Below are 21,576 nucleotides of genomic sequence, written 5' to 3'. Positions count from 1 at the left end.
ATGCTGTTTATCAGATTCCCAGAATTTATTAATTTTATAACAGAAAGTTTGTATCCTTTGATAAACATTTCCCCATTTCTCCATGTCTCAGCATCTGGCAACTACTGCTCTATCCTCTGTTTCTGTGAGTTCAGCTTTCTTGGATTCCTCATATAAGTGAGATTATCCATTTGCCTTTCTGTGTCTGGCTTATTTCACTTAGCATAATGTCCTCCTAGTTTATCCATGTTGTCACAAGTGACAGAATTTCCTTCTTTTTCATGGTTGAATAATATTCCATTGTGTATATGACACATTTTTTTTTTAATCCATTCATCTATCCACTCATCTATCCACGGACACTTAGGTTGCTTCCATATCTTGGCAATTGTGAATAAAGCTGCAGTAAATGTAAGAGTGCAGATATCTCTTCAACATACTGAGTTCATTTACTTTGAATATAGACCCAAAAGTGGGATTACTAGATCATATGGTAGTTCTATTTTTATTTTTTTTTAGGAAAGTCCATACTTCTTTCCATAATGGCTATACTAATTTATATTCCCACCAACAGTGTACAGTGGTTTCCCTTTCTCCACATCCCCACCAACACTTCTTATAGCTTGTCTTTTTGATTCTTGTTTACGTGTGTGTTCTTATTGAAAAAAAGATGCAGCTCACAAAATACATATATGTTGAGTGAATGAACAAATGGTGAGAACTACAAATGAACAAATGCTTCTACATAAACACAAAAGAAACCATCAGTGTAATTCATATTATGGGAAACAGTAAAGTCATGTATGAGGGTGGGCAGTGGTGGAGGTTATGGCAATGCAGAGGTTAGGGGAGCCTAAACTATGTGTAACACTAGACTAGATAAGAGTAGAAAGCAAGAATAAAGAGGCTAGTATTATGTTTTGGATTCCTGAACTTCTGTCATAGAGGTATGCTACCATGACAGTAGGTTATTTTTTATCTGAATGAATTAGTTGCCTGGGAGAATAAATGACAATTAGGTGAGTCTATTCCCTCACCATATTCATACTCTACTTACATAAGAGTTTTTCTTAATTTTTCAAGGAAGCTGAAGATTGGAGGTTTCAAAAGGTGGCCAATCAAAGCTATTCTGATGTTCATTGCCATGAAGTATGTAAAGTCTGAATACTTATTTCATGATTTATCACTAAAATTTGTCAGTAAGTACAAGTCTATGTTTAAATGATGTTAGTTATATTGACAACATAATGAAGGAAAGCAGTAGTAACTGCAATTCTTTACCTTCAACTATATCCATGTATTTAATAGTAAGGTCACTATTGAATTCACAATATATGAGTAGAAAATTGGTGAATTATATTCTGTTGGTTCTGTGGAATTTTGTTCTGGTAGTGAGTCCATGTAGCAGCCTCTGGTCAGTGACCTTGGTGGAAAGTTTTGGTTCTATGTGTACACATAATAGTATGAGTATAGGGTCCAGTTGTTCTATGCTTGATCAGTTCCTTGTTCAATTTAAACTGACCAGCCATTGTGGAGTTTCTGATCCATAGATTTATTATACCAATTTTATATGCATACATTTTGCCAATTTTGTATGCATACATTTTCCCTTTTAATAGAGAAATAGACATTAGGTGTATTTCCACTAGTGTTGTGCCCAGTAGGTACCCAGTATCTTATTTTGGAATTTTGTGATGAGAACCACACATACATGGAAATACAGCTTTTTTTGGAGTCTCGCCCTGTTGCTCAGGCTGGAGTGGAGTGGCGTGATCTCAGCTCACTGCAACCTCCACCTCCAGGGATCAAGCAATTCTCCTGCCACAGTAACCCAAGGAGCTGGGATTACAGGCTCCTGCCACCATGTCCAGCTAATTTTTTGTATTTTTAGTAGAGCCGGGGTTTCACCATGTTGGCCAGGCTGTTCTCAAACTCCTGACCTCAGGTGATCCACCCGCCTCGGCCTCCCAAAGTGCTGGGATTACAGGCCTGAGCCACCCACTGCCCCTGGCAAGCTATGTTTTTAAATGGAGCAATTAGGTAACATAAATTGCAGACAGTGTGTAAGAAATAACTCACTGTAATTGAATATGTCTTATATATATTTATATGGCACATTATGCACCTATCAATCGACAATACGGCCAACTAGTACATCACGTGGGTCATGAATATTGCATTTGGAACAGACAATAATGGAGTAGGAGCCTTGTAAAACATGGTACACTTTCATTAATACTTAAAATGGAACAACCTTTCTAATATGAGCCCACTCACTGAAATCAATGCTAAAAAGAGTTTCTCACTTTTTATCTAGCTAGTATGTTTAGGGATATTTTATATTTAATATTTTAATTAAATATATGACTATATAATAACCAGTGAGATGGATTTGATGAACAACCACATCTATTAAACAAATCAGATAACTGGAAAAAATGTTTTCTTTCTTTCTGAAATACTCTTTTAGTCTAGTAGTGTTGCCTTTTCTTCCCAATAGTTTCTGTTACAAATCCCATTTGCTCAGCTGACGTTCACATGGTCTTATCCTCATAAAATGACCAGCTTCTCTTTATGACAAAATATAGCAAGTTTAACTTGCCAACTTCCTGACCTTTGAATTCTCTCATTTTCCTCACCTTCTCCTTCATTATTTACTAACTGCCTTTAGCAATCTATATTCTCTGTACAGAATTTCTCCAAAAGTAGGAATCCTTTCAGAATGAAAATTTTGCACTTGCAACTCTAAAATATTCCTTTAGAATATGTTTAATTAATACCGCCCCCACACACACTCCATATTTTCTTGCTCAAAATGCCAGTGAGATACAGTCAGAAATTGATTAAATGAGTATGAATTGTTAGCAAACTCCAAGAGAATGCAGTGGCAGAGAGATTATATGTGTTAGAAAGAGAGCAAATTAAGAACTTCTGGGTTCAAAATAAACTTGGGATCTATTCTTAACTCACCTAAGTACTTTCACCCATTAAAGGAAGCCCATTGGAGTGCAGGTAGCACAGGAAAGAGGAACATCATGTATTTGATGAACCTGGCTATCTCATCTCTTGTGAGAGTCAGGCCTTTTGGAGCTTGGATAAATCAGAATCTGCAAAGAACAGACGCAAAAGCATTTTACAGGTGGTGGGATCAAAAGCTTTCTCCTCTAGGGAAAAATTGCTCCATTATTTTCCATTTCTAGCCTTAGGGTTAGAATTCAGATTGATGTTCCCATGAGCGTAGTCCAGTCAGAGCCTTCTGTAAAAAGGATTTCACTTAGTTGATTCCTTTATGTAATTTTGGGCCTCCAGTGGTGGCTTCAAATTTTTGGATCTCAATAGAGCAACTGCAGAAACATCCCTGGGATGTACAATTGTCTCTTAGAGTATTTTATCTTTCAACCCCCTGGTACATATAGACTTATTGGCTATTATAGAAAATCCTTGATATGTGTGTGTGTGTGTGTGTGTGTGTGTGTGTGTGTGTGTGAGAGAGAGAGAGAGAGAGCGTGCGCCAGAAATTCAGTAAATAAACCTCCACTTTGTTAAGATATGAAAATACAAGCATTTAAATGAATTCTACATCTGCCTGTGTCTCCATTTACATTGAGTAAATTATGAAAATTGTGACTGAATTAATTTGCTCTAAACTCCATACTTGTACTCACTAGAGATGAAGTGCACTTGCAATCTGTGTCATACCTTTGTATATGTGACTTTAAATATATCCTGCTAAAATTAAAATGTGAACATAGTAATTGCCTCCTGGATAAGTTCACACATTACAATGTTAGGCTTCTATATAAAAACTTCTGAAGGATTTTTCCTCCCTTTCTTAATGATAAGAAATCAGACTACTGGGGAAGACTCTCAGGAAAGGACCCTTCATTCTGACCACCAGATGTACACGTCGGGGGATGACTGCTGCCAAGCACGAAGTGTGCCTTTTATCCAAGTGTCCAGACAAGGGTCCTGTCATTAACAAGATTTGGGCCCAGCCCTAATCATTTATTTATAATTGATGAGAAGGTTAAAACAATCATTGCTCATTTCAAGGTCCCAAAGTGGCAGACCTGTTGTGTAGCTCAGAAATGAAGGGCTTGACCCGGTAACCTGTTTTAATTATGTCTGTTCAAGATGAGGTCAAAAGTGTGTAAGAAGGTGTCATTTATTCAGTGTTTTCCAAGTGCCAGGCACTGTGCTATATCCCATCAAGTATGAATTGTTACCTACATTTTGTAGTGAAGAAAATAGTCCGAGAGTGCTTGAGTGATTTGTCCAATAACCAATTGCTCATAAGTGACAGAGAAGTAGGGTTCAGTCTTGGTCTGCATGATTCCAAACTTGTGCTCGTAATTGCTTCACTCCAACAGCCCCCTGAAGTTATAAAATTTGTTAGGACCTTGATGAAGCAGAAATATCCTCACCTCTCTGAGAAAATGACTATGCTGTCTTATTATGAAAGCAAGAACAAGTGGTCATGAATATAATCTACCTGATTGTTTCCATAGGCTTTACAGTAATTTTAGATTGACTATATTCTAGTTGATTTAGTTAATATACTCCTCCGAGCAAAGTTGAAATTAACCTCCCAACTAGGTTTCTTAGAAAGTTATGAAATTTAAAAGCGTAAGGGAAAATATTAAAGATCATCTGGCCGGATCCTCTTGCTTTATAGAGTAATCGTTTTAGGAGTTTGTGTTTGGTGACAATGCACGTGAGATCACCTAAGAGTCTGCTGCTGTGTGTTTGTGTTTCTGTGCTGCAGGTGAGGAGATTGTCACCTGTATTGGGAGTCAATATATAATTGTGATGCATCTGAGAGACTCTCATCGAAAGGAAGTGAAAATCTATAGTTAGTGGGAGGAATTAACACGAATCTGCTTTTTTATTTATATTGAGTTCATCAAAATCATGACTGAATTAATTTTCTGTATACTCCACATGCCTACCATAGTGAAGCCAGTATATTTACAGCCTATATCACACTTCTTTGTATGTGAATTTAATTTCATCACCTTTTTCTAGCTCACTAATTTTCCAACTTCTTCAAGGATAAGAATCTTTCGAAAAAACTCAAAGCATTACTGGAATTTCTACATGATAATAATAGTATTTTTAGCATTCACTAATTCAGTAAATACACAATTTCAATAACTCTTTTAAATAAATTTGTATTTCATGAATGTCAGAAGCATCTCCACACATTTGAGAAGCAATAGTACATACCTGTAAAGGAACTATTTGTTCAGTATGTAGACAATACCCGATGTGATTATGGATTCTTTTCAATTGCTGTAATTTCATTTCATTCATTCATTCATTCACAACATTAACTTTTCATTTAGCATATATTGATAGCACATGCCAGATACCATGTTAGGCAGTGGACATGCAGCAGAAACTAGATAGGCAGGTTCCTGTATACTTGGAGCTCACAGCATAACATATGTGATGGAGGAAATTTAAAGGGTACTAAGAAGGCATTAGTAGTGGTACTTGTCCTAGTTTAGAGGTCAGGCAATGCTTCTTGAGTTGATGACTCATCTGAGACTGGAAGGATGAGCAAGTTTTAGGAAGGTTATTGGAGAATGAGCATGGTGCTAAGAGAGCCAGTGCCCATAGACCCAACTCCAGTTCAGACCCACTTCCTATGGAGTAGGAGAAGAAGAAAATTATATACATATATATATATATATTTAATTTTATATAATATTATATTTTATATATATAATGTTCTCTTTATTCTACATTAAATGAATGAAGTGTAATACTAGAGACCAGGAGAAAACATTTAGCAAGGCCCTCCATGGTGAAGGCATGGAGTTATCAAAAAGGACGTATATTACAGAAATTCTTATGGGAATAGGACTTGCAGTATGGATGCAGCATGGAAGCTCCAGGCCCATCACATGTGCTTCCTCCCAGTGTAGAGTCCTTCTTTCTGACTCTCACCAGGGCCTTGCTGAATCTCTCTCAGAGGAGGAGTCTAGCCTTTCCTTCAAACACCTGGGAGAGCTCTCATGCAGACATTCATTTGTTCACAAATGTTTGCAAAGTTCCTACTACATGCTAGGCACTCTTCTAATCAATGGGGATATATCAAAAATCTTCCTTTTAAAGTTTAAATTCTAGTAGGTAGGCAGATATAAATAAATGTAGGACATTTCAGATGGTGATAAGTGCTATGAAGATAAAACAGTAAGCAGAATCAAGAGATGGGTGGGCGATGCTATCTGTATAAAGTGTGCAGGTTAGGTGTCTCTGACCACATGACATTTCAGCTGAGGCCCAGAGAAAGTAAGAGAGTCCCATTGTTACATGTCTGTATTTTCTACACCCTATCAAGTCAGAAAGAGTAATGTGACACCTTCTGTTTCTATTGTAAGGCCTAACCTCTAAGGTCACATTTTCTGCCCATGATTTGCTGCTTTGTAGGGTGACCGATAGTGTTAATATTTATTCAATTCAAGATAAATCTTAAAGCAGAAACTATTTTGTGAGGGCCTTTTGACCCTATACAGCCTCTAACAAATCTCTCAGCTTGGTACAGTAGTTTCAAAAGTTTGCTGGTATCTATAATAAGTTGTGATAACCTTTGCTACTTTAAGGACAATTTTTTGATCTTATAGTATAGTTTTATTTATTTTTCCAGTGTTATGGTCTCCTAAGAAGAATGTGGAACAAATATCTTGGAACATACATGTTAGTCATTAGGGATGCTCAAAAATGAAATTTCTCTAATTCCAGGTTTATTGGTCAAATTGTTTTTCCCAATCTATTTGAACTCAGCCTTGGCCATGAGATTATTTTTGGACAATAAAATGTGAGCTGAGATGATTGATGTGTGCCACTTCCAGGAAGAAGCTTTTAGAGCCATTTCATATTTCACCATGTTTTCCCCATGCCTCTGAGATTATGGAAAGTATGTGTTGAAAAAGAGTCTTCTGTTAGCTGGGTTCCTAAGTGGTAATATTGAGTTGGGGTCCCTGGCTTACCTATAATAGCATGAACAAGAAATAAACTTTGTTGTTTAAACTCACTAAGATTTTGGTGTTTGTTGAGGCAGTTACCTCATATTGGCTGATTCAACAGGGTAGAGCATGTTCTCATTCCATACACAAGTGTAGGAGTGGCCACTTTGCCATTTACCTGTAAAAGGTTTCCACTGAGCCAGGAGCAATATCATCCATGAAAAGATGAGATGGTGGTGTAGCTAGGCAAGAACTGGAGAGGACCAGAAGAAACTGGGTCTTACATCAAGTTGAAGACATTGGAATGATATCAATGGTCTTTAACCACCAAGATGGGAAAACAAATGGGGTGACTATTAGGATGCCAGTAAGGTCAGACATGTAAGAAACCCTAGGCATGTGACAGAATATTTCTTTTATATAGTATCTGATAATCCTTGCTACAGGATTAGAGTGGCAAGTAAAAGCACTGGTGAGGGATGGACAAGTACATTCTTCTCTAATGCAACCCATGCCCCAGAATGGGATACTTGGTTGAATACTTAACATTTGCTCCTCCAGAAGCACTCTATATGCTTTTTAATGCTATTCTTTGCACTGGGACTCTGAGCAACATGAATTTCTTTGTCCCCTGGCTGCTAATTAAGTTTGGGCAATGGGAGACTCCATCAGAAGATCAAGAATAAAAGGACAGTGAAGCAGAAGTATGTAGTGTACTGGCTGTATTGCTAAGTTGCTGTGGGATGGTTACATCCCTCTAACCAAAGCCACAGCTTGTCACATGGACCCTCTACAGACAGCCATTTTCTCAGGGGAGAAGTAATTGGTCCCTCTCATTGTCCCTTCTGGCTGAAGTACAGTAGAAGCACTCTGCTGTTTCTGGCTGTGAACACTGCACCTTCCCTTGTTGGTTCCCCTGAGCCTTGCTCACAGTTTTGTAAATGGTTCCTTTAATAAATTATACTTATTACTCCATCAGACAGTGCCATTTTGTTTCCTACTAGGGGTCTGACTACTAGAGGTACCTATTTTCTTACCTCTTCAACTTTTCTTTCTCCATCTGTTTTTTCCAGTGCAATTATTGGGGGCAGTCTTTGTCTCCATTCTCAAAAGACTCATAATTCTCAAAGTGAAATTCATCCTTTATTCTGAGGACTCTCATGGTTTTCATGCATATAAGGACTATCTGTATTCTGCCTGGGTATCACAAAAGTTTTGAAGTGGGAGTTAGGCCCTTACTGAGACCTATAATGTATTATTTTAATTTCCATTTAGAGTTTTAAATGCCTAAGTAAAAAGTAGTTGTAGAAAAATTAGAAATTACAGATAATGATTATAACTAATCATTGTCAACATTTATAAGTAGGGCATACTCTACATTGACTACTCTTCTTGGTGTTTTATTAATACGTGTATTAATTAGAAAAAATCTAAATACCATATATAGAGAGACAAAGAATTTTGTTACATATCTTTTGATTTTTCTTATGCAATAAGGCACAGTTATTTTAACAAAAATAAGAACGCATTAGTTATATTATTCTGTAATCTACTTTTTTTCACCTAAAATACCTGTTTTCATTTCTCTAGGCCTATATGATCTACAACATGATCTACATCATCACTTTTAACAAAAGCAAAATATTGCATTTTATATTGTATATGTGCATTCTGCTATTGTTGGATATAACAGTTGTTTTCAGTTTTTTGTTATTGTGAACAAACTGATGAAAAACATCCTTGTACATAAATCTTTGGCACATTTCTGATTACTTTTTAGAATAAATTCCAGTGTCTGGAATTACAAGGTGAAAGGATGTAAACATTTTAAGACTTTTGAAATTACTCTATAGAACATTACTGAGAGTTGTATCAATTTCTACTTATGTCAGTAGTGTAATAGTGTTTCTATATATCTTACCCAAACAGGTTATCATTGTTAATATTGGTCTTTCCTAATAATAATAATAATAGTTGAAAAATATCTTGTAGCATTTCTTTAGTTGCTAGTGTGGCTGAGAACATTTAATGTGTTTATTATTTATGTGTTGAAATGTCTCAATGCATTTTGCCTATTTTTCCATTAGAATGTTTGTATTATTGAGTATTTGTGTATTTATTTTTAACTCAAGTTACACTACACATAATTTAGGGAGTCACTAACTAGAAAGTTTGTTAATGAAGACAGTAGTGCCCATTCCTCCTGACCTCCATTTCCTTTTCCCTAGAGGCGACCACTTTTAATACTTTGAGTTGATTTTTCTTGTACTTATCTCTACATTTCTAAAACATGTGATTCAATTGATTTTCCACTATGGAATATGAAGATTCAGCTCTTTTTCTCAGTATTCCCTCCCCGCCAGCATGTGATTTCTCATCTTTCAATTCTCATAACATAACTACAGCTTTTTATGGTTAAATTAAGCTTTTTTGGTTAAATTAAGATTCAATTGTTTCTTATAGATATACATTTTTGGAGAAGAGCCATGTTAAAGTATGATTTCTTTCCTTTTTTACACAACTTTTTTTATTTCGCCTGGATTAAACATCTCTTTAAAAATAGCCTTTTTCTCTTGTCTATTTGCTTGATTTGTAATGTTATGAGCTATGAACAATTTGAGAATCAGGCAGCCCCCAGAGTCATGGCAGATTCTCAGAGACTCCCGGGGTGGCTTTGTGGTCAGAACAAATTTATAGACAAAAAGGTAAAGTTACGTACAGGAATCAGAAGTGAGGTACAGGAATCAGAAGTGAGGTACAGAAACAGCAAGATTGGTTACAGCTCAGCCTTTGCCTTATTTGAACACAGTTTGAACTTTCAGAAGTCAATGAGTGGTTGAGTACGGCCGCTGGAATTGGCCAACACTCAGCTATTGTTACTGGTGCATACTATTAAGTTAGGTTTTCAGTTTTGTCTATTAAGCTAGGTTACAGCTCATCCACAAGGACTCAAATATAGAAGTACAAAGTCCTTCTCAGACCATATTTAATTTGTTTTAATAGTTATTAATTAATAACAACCCCAAATTATATTTCCAAGGTTTTATTCTCATTTATATTAGATATTCTATCAAATTAATCTTCCTGAAAAAGTATTTCCTGGAAAGTTATAACCTACCCCAATATGGACTGGTAGCACAGATGGTGTCTCAGCATCTCCTTATATTCTCATCCATATGATTTCTTTCATTTTTCTTTTGTGTTGTATTTTTTATTTCCTATAACTCAAATCCCTCATTATTTGTTATTTCCTATACCTCAAATCTCTCATTATTGTGTTGTATTTCTTATTTCCTATATCTCAGATCTCTCATTATTTGTTTACTCCCTCATTTCTGATGCAGTGTATCCTTTGTATTTTCCAGAGTGAGGGGGCATGAGGTTAAAATTTTAGATTTTACAGGTCTGATAATGTCTTTATTTCCACCTTCACACAATGGCTGGATCATTGGCTAGATAGAGAATTCTGGGCCAGAAATAACTTCACCAGAGTTTTGAAGAATTGCTTCCAGTTTCGAATCTGAAGCTACTCTCTCTCCTAATCATTTGACTGAGATCTGCTTTTTTTTTTTTTTTTTCCTCTGGACACTTGTGGGATCTCCTGTTTGTTTCGACTATTTTGAAATTTTGCAGTAATATGTCTTACTGGAGATCCACTTATAACATCTAGTGTTGAGAACTTGATGGGTCAGTTTAATTTGGACATATAAACTTTTTAAAACAATTTATTTCCTACTCTTCTCCCTCCTCAGTGCTTTCTTTTTGATTCTGCTGTTATTTGACTGTTAGATTCTCTGGGCTTTCTCATTTTATCTTTTTCCCTAGTTTGTTTATTATTCCGTGTCTTTTTTCAGGTTTGTTTTTCTTCTTTTTTATTTTTAATCTCTTTTGGTTTATTTCCTCAAATTTATCTTCCAATTGTGATCTTCTAATGAATTAAAAATATGTTGTTAGATTTGTAATTTAAAGATCTATTTCTCTCTCTCTCTCTCTTTTTTTTTTTTTTGGTTCTCTGAGTGTTTCTCTGTTTATAGTATGCTGCTCTCACTATGGCTTTAATGACTGATTGTCCTAGGATTACTTACTGCCCATTGCCAGTTAGGCTTGGTGTTTTTTTTTGTTTGTTTGTTTATTTGTTTTGTTTTGTTTTTCACTTTGGTTCCCTCAGAAACGTAGCAGGTTTATAGTCTAATTGTGTCCAATAGATTTAAGTGCAAGGAGCTCCAACAAATTTGCCTAAGTTTGAAGCCTGAGAATTGTTGGTGTTTGGCTTCTGTTTTGAACATTCTCATTAGCTTAAAGGCTGCTACTTTGCAGGAATTTGAAATATCCTCTTGGCGGTGTGACCATCCCTACTATAGGCCAAGTTCTTTTTCTGCCAGAAACTTTTAATGGAAAGTGCTTAAGTAAGTCCAGGGTCACCAACCTCATTTTCTGTCAAGGCTGCCACTTCACAACTTGTAAGAGTTTCAATATGGGATACGGAAGCAATTGGCTTTTTCACCCTGCAAGCATCCTAATTGGGAACTCGCAGTCAATCTAGATTGCTTGCTGCAAGTGGAGTGTATCTCAGTAATGCTGTACTACTTTCCATCTCTGCAAGCAGACTGGCTCACTCTAGTCTGAATTTATCCTTTTTTGGGTTGTTGAACTTGGTTGAAAATTGCAAGAATTAACGATCGTATTCCCACATTCTGAAATGTCTCAACAATTTAAAAACTACATCCTGTGTTGAACTCCCAGTCTGTGATCTGGAATGGTCAAGCCACACTTTGATCAAGTGTTCTGCTGCCACATAGCAAAGGCTTCCATATTGCAGCATGGGATGTCTGAGTCTCCAACAGTTGGTTGTAGCTCCTCCTTTCAGGCAACTTCATGTTTTAGGTTCTGTTACTTGCAGTATCCTGCTTTCAGGAACCAAATTCTATCCTAATCAGTTATTGATTGATTCAGCTCTTAGTAATGGAAAACCAAAGCAGCAGTAGTTTAAACAAGTAAGAGTCCCTCTCCCTCTCCTTCCTTCCTTTTTTCCTTCCTTCCTTCCTTCCTTCCTTCCTTCCTTCCTTCCTTCCTTCCTTCCTTCCCTCCCTCCCTCCCTCCCCCCTCCCTCCCTCCCTCCCTCCCTCCCTCCCTTCCTTCCTTCCTTCCTTCCTTCCTTCCTTCCTTCCTTCCTTCCTTCCCTCCCTCCCTCCCCCCCTCCCTCCATCCCTCCTTCCCTCCCTCCCTCCCTCCCTCCCTCCCTTCCTTCCTTCCTTCCTTCCTTCCTTCCTTCCTTCCTTCCTTCCTTCCCTCCTTCCTTCCTTCCTTCCTTTCTTCCTTCCTTCCTTTCACTTAGCATGTCTGAAGGTTCATAGTCCAGGGCTAGTGCAGCTGCTCAAAGTTTTCCTCAGTGGCCCAGGCCCAGGTTCTTTTTGTGTTCGCCATTTGCCATCTTTAAAGTGTGCTTTTCAGTCTTGTGATTGTAAAATGATGGCTGTAGCTTTTTCTTTCTAGGGAGAAGGGGAAAGGCAAAGTGGGTGTCACTTGCTTCTCTCCCTTTGAGAAAGCTTTCCCGAAAGTCCCACCTGCAACTTCTGCATATATGTAATTAATTTGTCACTGGCCATGTGGTCACCATTGGCCCATTCTGTGGATGGGATAAGTGTGCTCTGGATAGAAGTTGTGTTATTCAATCAGTACTGTCTACATGGCCACTGTGCCTGAGTCTGTCTGTGCTGACCTTTTATTTCAGCTCTCTTAGAAGTGACCTCTTTCCTGACCAAGATCCAGCCTGATTCTATACAGATTAGCGGGTTCTTCCAACCTTTAGTTTAGTGGTGTAGAGCTGCCTGGCTCAGTCCCTGCAGTAAGCCTGCTGCTGCTCCCCTTCATTCTGAATGAGCATCATTTTCTCTACCCATTTTCTCCTGCTTCTGCTTTGTTCAGTCAGATCCTATTTATAGGAAGTTTCTTATTCAATCCCTTAAACTACAGTGTATTTACTTAAATGAACTCTGAAGATTTTACAGTGGTGAATCTCTCTAACCTCAAGCAAAATATTCAATTTAAATTTGAAAGGCATTTTAAAATGTATCAAGGTATATAAATGGATCTATATTTAAATTCCAATTCTATTAGAGCAAATATGGAGGGTAAGAAAATATTTTTCGGTTTTATCTAATCATATATAAATTCGGCATTACTGAAAATGTCCTGATCTCTATTTATTTGCCCATTATTATTGTCATTCTGATACTTGCACTTCCTTGTCCTCTAATTCCTGGGTCCATGAATCTGTTCTAATAGAGACCAAAGTCAACTGAAGGCAGAATTCAGAATTCAAGTTTCTCACCAAGAAGTAGTTGCAAGAAATGCATGAATGAACACAATAGGTTTTATTGAAGGAAGGAAGAGGAAGGAGTGTATTTATATCTTACGCCCTACAGGAAACAGTTTAAAAATCTGTTTTAAATAAAATCTCAGTAGTTCTGCCATGGAATCTTTCCTTTTCCTATTAATAATCTGCTTTCATGCCCCGTCTTCTTTCTTATTGTATTCTGCTCCCTGCCCTTCTTCAACTCATACCTTTTGCCTTCTATTATACAGATCAATTCAGTTCTGATCTGACTGCCACCTGTAACATTGTGTACACGAACTCAGAAAGGCACTCATCAAAGCAAAGCTCTGTATTCTCCTTAGAAGGCAGATAAAGTTGCTTATGGGGGAAAAAAGTTGTCTGTTACCATAAAATCCTGTAGTTCTTAAAGTACACTGTAATCAGAAATATGAATGTATTTTGTGGAATTTGATCACTTCTAAATGTATTGTTATATTATGTGTTCGAGAAGCACTGGTCTTCTGGAGAATATAACTGGTCTATGGATCATTTTGACTAGATCGTCATTGCAGATCAAGTTTGTTTATTTGTTTGTTTCAGATGGACCATAGTGGTAGAGTAAGAGGTTAATGCTGCTTTGTTCCTTTGTATATATATTTATACATCTTTATGCAATCGTGGCTGAGATCCTTCACTGTCCTCCTTCATAATAGGACTCTGACTATTCTTCACAGTTAGGTGTGGTCTTTCCAGTAATTTCTCACCAGTGGGATGTTATCAAACTATTGTACAAAACTCATGACCAGTGTCCTTGTGCATTTCTCTTTATTGTGGACTGGAATACAGAAGTGATGTCTCGGGCTCCAGGATCCGTCTTAGACCATGACTGGGGAGCATGTACAGCAGTGATGTTAGAGAAGCAAGACAGAAGGACCCTGTGCCAAGGGAGCTCTTGGTTGCTTATATTCAAACTTTGTTTATGTGAAAAGGAAATAAGCTTCTATCTTCCTTAACTCTTTGGGCTTTTTGTAGCATGCAGCAAAATCCATTTTTAACGACAAGGATTTGAAATAATCAAAGAGCTTTTTACTAGACTGACTTCTAAAGCAGAATTCTCTAAAATGAGATCAGTATATACTAACGTGTATACAAGATGATCCAAGGGAAAATAAGAGGAAATATTAGAACATTTCCTTTTTAAAAAGTCTAACAATAATCTAATAAGAAAAAAATTAAGATTTACTCGCATTCAATTAACAGATTGTGGCACCTTGACTCTGTATGTGGAACAATTGTATATCCTAAGGGAAGTCTAAAAATGGAAGATTCAGTGGTCACAGACTAGATTCTCAGTCTATTTTTAGCATATTGCAATATTTAGCATGTTACTTGTGCTGGTTAAGAAAAGTTACAGATCACATTTTCTAAATTTAACTAAACCGACCTTTACAATGTGACTAAATGACTATAAAATATTCTAGGAAAGATACTGTAGATGCACGATTATCCTAACACAAATGAACAGCAAGAAAGTGGCAGAATAGATACTATTCTAAGTACGAGTTTTCTTTTTTGCTGTTATGAGGTGATTACTCTGCCCTGGTTTTATCTCACAAAATATTGTTATTTTCAGTGTAAGAAAAACAGCTCTGCTACTGCTAATAGACACAATAATCTGCTTGAAATGTTGCTTATTGCATTTTAATCTTTTCATTTGTAATTTCTATTTCTGTGTCTGTTTATAGTGTATATAATATGCACACAATAATAAATATGTATAATGTATAAGTGGGGTAAGGTTTCTTTTTCTGATGGGGTAAATTAATTTTTTTTTAATTTGAAGAAGGTGAAAAGCTAAATCTCTATTTCTAAGCCCTCCTGGTCTGAAAATTGAAAGGAGGAAGTGAGGGATAGGCCTCTTCCCTGTAGTTAAAGTCAGCCTGTTTCTGAACTAAAACTGCAATAACTCCATGCACAGCTTGAAAAGAGATTATGATAAGCATGTTTTGTTTCTCCACTCTTCCAGTTTCCCAGCAGGTCTGGCCTAAGGTCCAGGAGGGAAGAAAATACAGAAACTAGAAATAATAGTAGCAATAATTGGTACCATCCAGTGAAACTTATCTTAATTCTTGAACCATCTCTCTTGTATCAGGCTTCCATTACTCACCAGACTGACATTAGGCAGTTAAGTCAGCTTATTTCAACTCACTGGCTCTATGTGATTCACTGTTTGTCTGGACAATATTTTCTAAAGTTAAAATTGAGAAATTTAACTCTAATGCCATTCTTAAACTCTTTCTGAAAAATACAGCTTCTCTTTTAACCAAGAGCTAAGATTGTAGGCAATACATCTTCTACTTCTGTTACCATGACAATAACTTCTTGGTATAAATTTCTTACAGTATAAGGCTAAGAATACTCATGAATGGAACTTCAGAAGATTTGGACTGGACTAGCATGAATGTCAGAAATGGCTATAGTTATGCTGAAACACAGTAAAATATCCTTTTCCATAAAGGCATGAACACTCATTCTTTCTTTTTCCCTGAGAATGAGATATAAAGTAGAATCCAAGGCATAGGGTATTCAGAGTGATTCACAGTGAAGCAAATATGAATGAAGTTCTCATCAACCTTTCCATTCTTCCTATGTTGTTTTTGATGTTGACTAAATGGAGATGCCCATCTTGCTTCATGTTTCATGATTCAAAGTTTGTGTGTGAGGCTACCTTACCACTCACTTCCAAAGTTTCAGTCCTCAGTCACGATAACCTCAAAGTATTCTAAGCCTGAATTTAATCACGTGGTGGTTGTGTAAGAGTGAGGATGTGAAGATGAATTTAATCATGGCTATGTGGGAGGGAAGGATGGTCACAGTGGAAGTGGGCATGGCAGGGATCTGGGTGACAAAATGTGACTGTCCTTATTATATTTATTATAAATGACCATTACAATCATGTTGAGTTTGTGGTCAAACTACAGATGTCCTATATAATAGATGACAGAACTGCCATAAGATTTCGAGAAAGCCAGAAAGGTAGAGCTAAACAATGTGGCAGAAATGTTCTTTGCTGTGGACACTGCTCTTTGAACCAGTTGAAAATTTCCCTGCAATTGAAGAAATGGGCAAATGGAGAATCCAGTGGTGTTTTGTAATAAAGATCAGCAACCACAATTTATAGGCTGTTATATGCTAAAAAATATGATTATTTCTATTTTCAATAGGTTTATTGATGTATAATTTATATAACCATACAATTCACCCATTTAAAGTATACAGTTGAATGGCTTTTAGTATATTTATGGAGTTGTGCATTCAATACCACAAATCAAATTTACAATACTTTTATTATCCCCAAAAGAAACCCTATGTCCCTTAGCTGAACCTCCCAATCCCTCATGCCCACCAGAGCTAGGCAACGACTAATTTTTCTGTCTATATATTTGCTTATTCTGGACATTTCATATAAGTGAGGCAAACAGTTTATGGTCCTTTGTGGCTGGTTCCTTCGACTTAGCATAATGTTTCAAGGATCATCCAGGTTGTAGCATGTGTCAGTATTTCTTATTTATTATTTTTTTTTGCTGAATAATGTTCCATTGTATGTATATACCGTATTTTATTTATTCATCAGTTGATGGACATTTGGGTTGCTTCCACTTTTTGACTATTATGAATAATGTTGTTATGAACACTTGTCTACAAGTTTTTATGTGGACATATGTTTTTGTTTCTCTTGAGTACATACCTAGGAGTAGAATTGTTGGATCACACGGTAACTGCATTTTTAAATTTTGGGGAACTGCCAGAGTGTCTTCCAAAGTGGCTGTACTATTTTACATTCCCATGAACAGTATATGAAGGTTCCAATTTTTCCATATCCTTGTCAACACTTGTTGTTATTTGATTTTTTTATTATAACCATTCTTGTGACTAAGAATGTTTTTTTTTAGTATAACCATCTCATTGTAGTTTTGATTTACACTTTCATAGTGACTAATGATATTGAACAGCTTTTCATGTGCTTATTGGCCATTTGTATGTCTTACAAATCTTTTATCAGGTATATTATTTGCAAGAATTTTCACTCATTCTGTGGATTATCTTTTCAGTTTTTGATTGGTCCTGTAGAGGATGATTTCTATCTGAGAGCATATTTTGGATAGTATCTACACCTGAACTTCTCTGAAAGCAAAGCTGGAGACACAAGTTTATACACAAGGGGTTTTCTTGAAGTGATTTTAGAGAGCTAGTGTGAGGTACAGGGTAATTGAACCAGGGAAGAAGGGAAAGACAAAAGGATAATGTGTAACTGAGGTGGCCACTGACATGAGTGACTGGCACTTGATTATTGCTGGGACTTTCTGAGGAGTTTTATAAAACCTGTTTTAGAACTGTCCATCCACAGCACAAAGGGTAGGGGGGAATATTTAACCATCAATCCTCATTCGCTCACTTGTTGAGGATGGTTCCAAGGACATTAAACTTCTGGGATGTACATGAGGAGTGCCAAGCTGGTTTCTAATGGCATATTATGCTGCATGTCAGAGGATCCCTGGGACAGGGAGCAAGAGGTGTGTTCTGTAGACCCCCAGGCAAAGGCTGTCCAGTGGCACCTACATTATACAGGTTAAACCTCCATTGAACTTGTCATTCAGCGGTGGCTGGAGTAACAGGTGGGACTAAGAGAATTTGAGGTGTAATACAAGAGATGTCCATTCTAATAGGCAACAGAATTCCTAGAAGTTTATGAAAAAGCCAGAAGTAACATGGTAAGGAAAATATTATTGAGTCCATTCTAATTAAGATGAAATAAACTAGTATTGTGGATAATTCCTGGTAATAATATGGTTCATTGGAATAGTAATTAGCAGTCAAGTGCTTTTGAAAACATCTCATTTAATCCTCGCAATAACTCCAAGATGGGGAAATGGAGTCTGAACAATGATGAAATCTCTTGCTTAAGGCCACACAGTGAATTTTGCTGCTGTTCAATACTGAGTCAAAGCTTGGTGAGAGAAATATTGATGCTGTACTGTGTTGAGTAAACATACTCTGCCCATTCCTCCAGGTCAAGAGTTTCAAACTCATGTGAGTACAGGGGCCAAACAGGCAGAGTTGATGACTGCAGTGGGAAGACAGGGGACAATGGCTGATCTTTAGTTCCCAATCATTGCTTCATGTGGGACTAGAGCTACTAAATAAAAACAAACCCCGCTATTGAATCTTATTTGAAATTTCCCAGTTTAAATGTGGGAAAACCCCCCAAAGCTCATGAACCAATGAAAATACATCTATGGATCTATTTTCTGCCCATTTGTGACTTCCACTCTGGATACTTTAAGCCTCCATCAAAGGACTGTGTACCTAAGGCATCACTTAATCTGTTCTGTAGAGCTGGTTTTATGGCATTGTACTTTTGGAACATTGTACTTTGACTTACACTGAGGTGTGTGAAGTACATGATAAGAAACAAATTCTTACATTTATTCTAAGGCTGTTTAGAGGACATTGTTCACTGCATTAATCCTCATTATAGAAACTTGATAGAAAAAATTTCTCCCTAAACTCAATACCAGTAATAGTTGCACTTCTCATGAAAAACTTTGTTTTAGTCTTATGTACCCTGTCAATCATGTAATAGACCATGCTTTTTAACGGGCCTTCTAGAAAGCTCAGAGCCACATTTGTGGCCTACAATAAAGTATTAAGGTGATTGCTCACTATTTGAGTACTGATCTTACAATGATTTTATTTTATTGCCTGCTCGTATATTATCTTTACTCCATTTACTTATTCTTGAAAATAATCTTGTATTGACTGCATTTGGAAACTCCTATACACACACACACACACACACATACACACACACACACACACACGATATAAATGCTATGTCTAGTAAGGGTTAGAAGGTTAGAATCTGAGTTTAAACCTGGAGCTTCAATTCTAAGTCCAGTCCTCTCTCCTTTTATGACAAAATTTACTCTTGTCTGTAGTCTCTGAAACTATGAGTAGTTAGATTGGAAGGCATATGTAGTTATTTCAGTTCAGTGCAATTTATTTTCTTTTTATTATTATTATTTATTCTTTTTTATTTTTATTTTTTGTTATTATACTTTAAGTTCTAGGGTACATGTGCACAATGTGCAGGTTTGTTACATATGTATACATGAGCCATGCATTCTGAGCAAACTGTGGCAAAGACAGAAAATCAAACACTGCATGTTCTTACTCGTAGGTGGGAATTGAACAATGAGAACACTTGGACACAGGGTGGGGAACATCACACACCGGGGCCTGTCGTGGAGTGGGGGGAGGGGGGAGGGAGGAAGGGGGAGGGATAACATTAGGAGATATACCCAATGTAAATTTATTTTCTTTTTCAAAAAACAGACTTCTTGGTGTGAGTGTATGTGTATACCCTGCACACATGCGATGCTGTGGAGTTTCAAAAGGGGCCGAGGGGTTGCTTAAAATAGATAACCTTGTTAACATAGCCAGAGTAGGACTGCAAAAAAATGGGCTCTAAGCTTAAAAAAATTAACGTTTTTCTTCTTTCAACTTCAGGTCATTTTTATTTGGCTAGAAATTGTATTTATGAGAAAGTGCTGAAGCATGTGTATATGTATTAGATTCAGATGTATATTCTCTGTTTACTTGGAACCACAGGTAATTCTTAGAGGAAGGCAAGCTAAAAACGGCCAGGGCAACTTGTGTAGCTGAAATAAAGCAAAGCACATGTTCTGCTCACCTACTATTCAGTGAGGTCATTAAAGAAGTTTAGGACACCATAATTTTTACTCTTACATACTTCTTCAGTCCTAAAGTTTTTGAAATCTCATTGCACAGCTTCAAAGGCGCACCAGCATTGTCCCTGCCTAGCCCATTATTGTATTATTAACTCATCATCCAAAACCCATTCAATTTCTTATTCTCTTTTACCTTTGGGCATTTAATTATATCTAAAACTATAAGGCTATGAAAGCTTTTCAGGGGTCATTAGTTTAGCCTTCTGCTACCAGGCAAAAGTATATATTTTTTAGCATTTCCAGAACAGTAGATTTTATAACCTCCTTTAGAAACACCTTTTGGCATTTAATTGGTTCTTGCCTTATACTTAGCTTGCATCCCTCCAGCTGTATCTTGAGCACAGTTCTTTCTATGTGAGAAAGAAAAAAAATCAATGATCTACATCAGTGCTTCTAAAGCCTTGCATTAGAATAACCTGAGGTTCTTGTTAGGATGCAGATTCCTAGGGCACCAGCTGCAGAACTGCAGATTAGAAAGATCTTGGGTAGGACCAGGGAATCTGTAATGTTCTCAAGCACTGGAGCAGGTGACTTTTCCATACTTGCAGAAGCACTGCTCTATACCTTAGACCATGAGCCCCAGACTTTAGAATAGGGTTTGCTAAATTTGATATACTTGCCTAGCCTTCCTTCTGAATAATCACACTTTACAGATCTGAAATTGGACCTTGGAACTCATAGAAACATTCCTGGTGATAATGTTCACCAATGTCTGAGATCAATGGCATGAAGCCATCTCTTATCTTCTCCATAAATTTCAAGTTATTTAATTCCTCTTCGCTTGAAGTCAACACTTTAATGTCTTAAGTGTTGTATCTAATATGTAAAAGGTATTCACACAATATTTAAAAATGTATATAACATGTACGTAATATAGTTCTTTCCATGCTGGAGCAAATTTTTTAATATATACACTAAAAAAGCTATGTTGTTCACTTATGTGGGTAATTTTGTGCAATAAATTAAAAATGAAATCAAAACATACAGCAAAGTAGGGAGAATAACATAACAAATACTCAGATACCTACCACCTGGATTTAAGCATTGCCTTGTTGCTATATTTATATCACATTTCTTTTATTTTTAAGAATACATTATAGATAAAATTGAAGTATCATTTGGAGCCTCACCTCTCCAATTTCCATTCCCCCCTTACATTCTTGTAATTCTTAATTAATATGCATATTTTTTCCTTAGAATACATTTCCAGAATTCTAATTGATGAGTTGGAGGATATAAGCATTCAAAGTCTTGCCAAAATTGCTTCAAAGAAAGAGGGTATCAGTTTATACCATTGCCAGCTATGTATCAGTGTGCTCTTTTCTGCTAGACCATTGCCAAATTGGAAATTTGTCATGAACAATAATTCCTAATTTGATAGGTGTAGGTGGTACTGTTTGAATTTTAATTTTCATTATTATAATTGAATTTGAGCATTTTAAATATATTTTTAAATTAATTTTTTGAATACAGTAATACATGCATATTGTTAAAAAAT

Source organism: Macaca mulatta, chromosome 3 (genome assembly GCF_049350105.2).
Source record: "Macaca mulatta isolate MMU2019108-1 chromosome 3, T2T-MMU8v2.0, whole genome shotgun sequence".
NCBI classification, from domain to species: domain Eukaryota; kingdom Metazoa; phylum Chordata; class Mammalia; order Primates; family Cercopithecidae; genus Macaca; species Macaca mulatta.
This window is presented reverse-complemented; position numbering follows the sequence as displayed.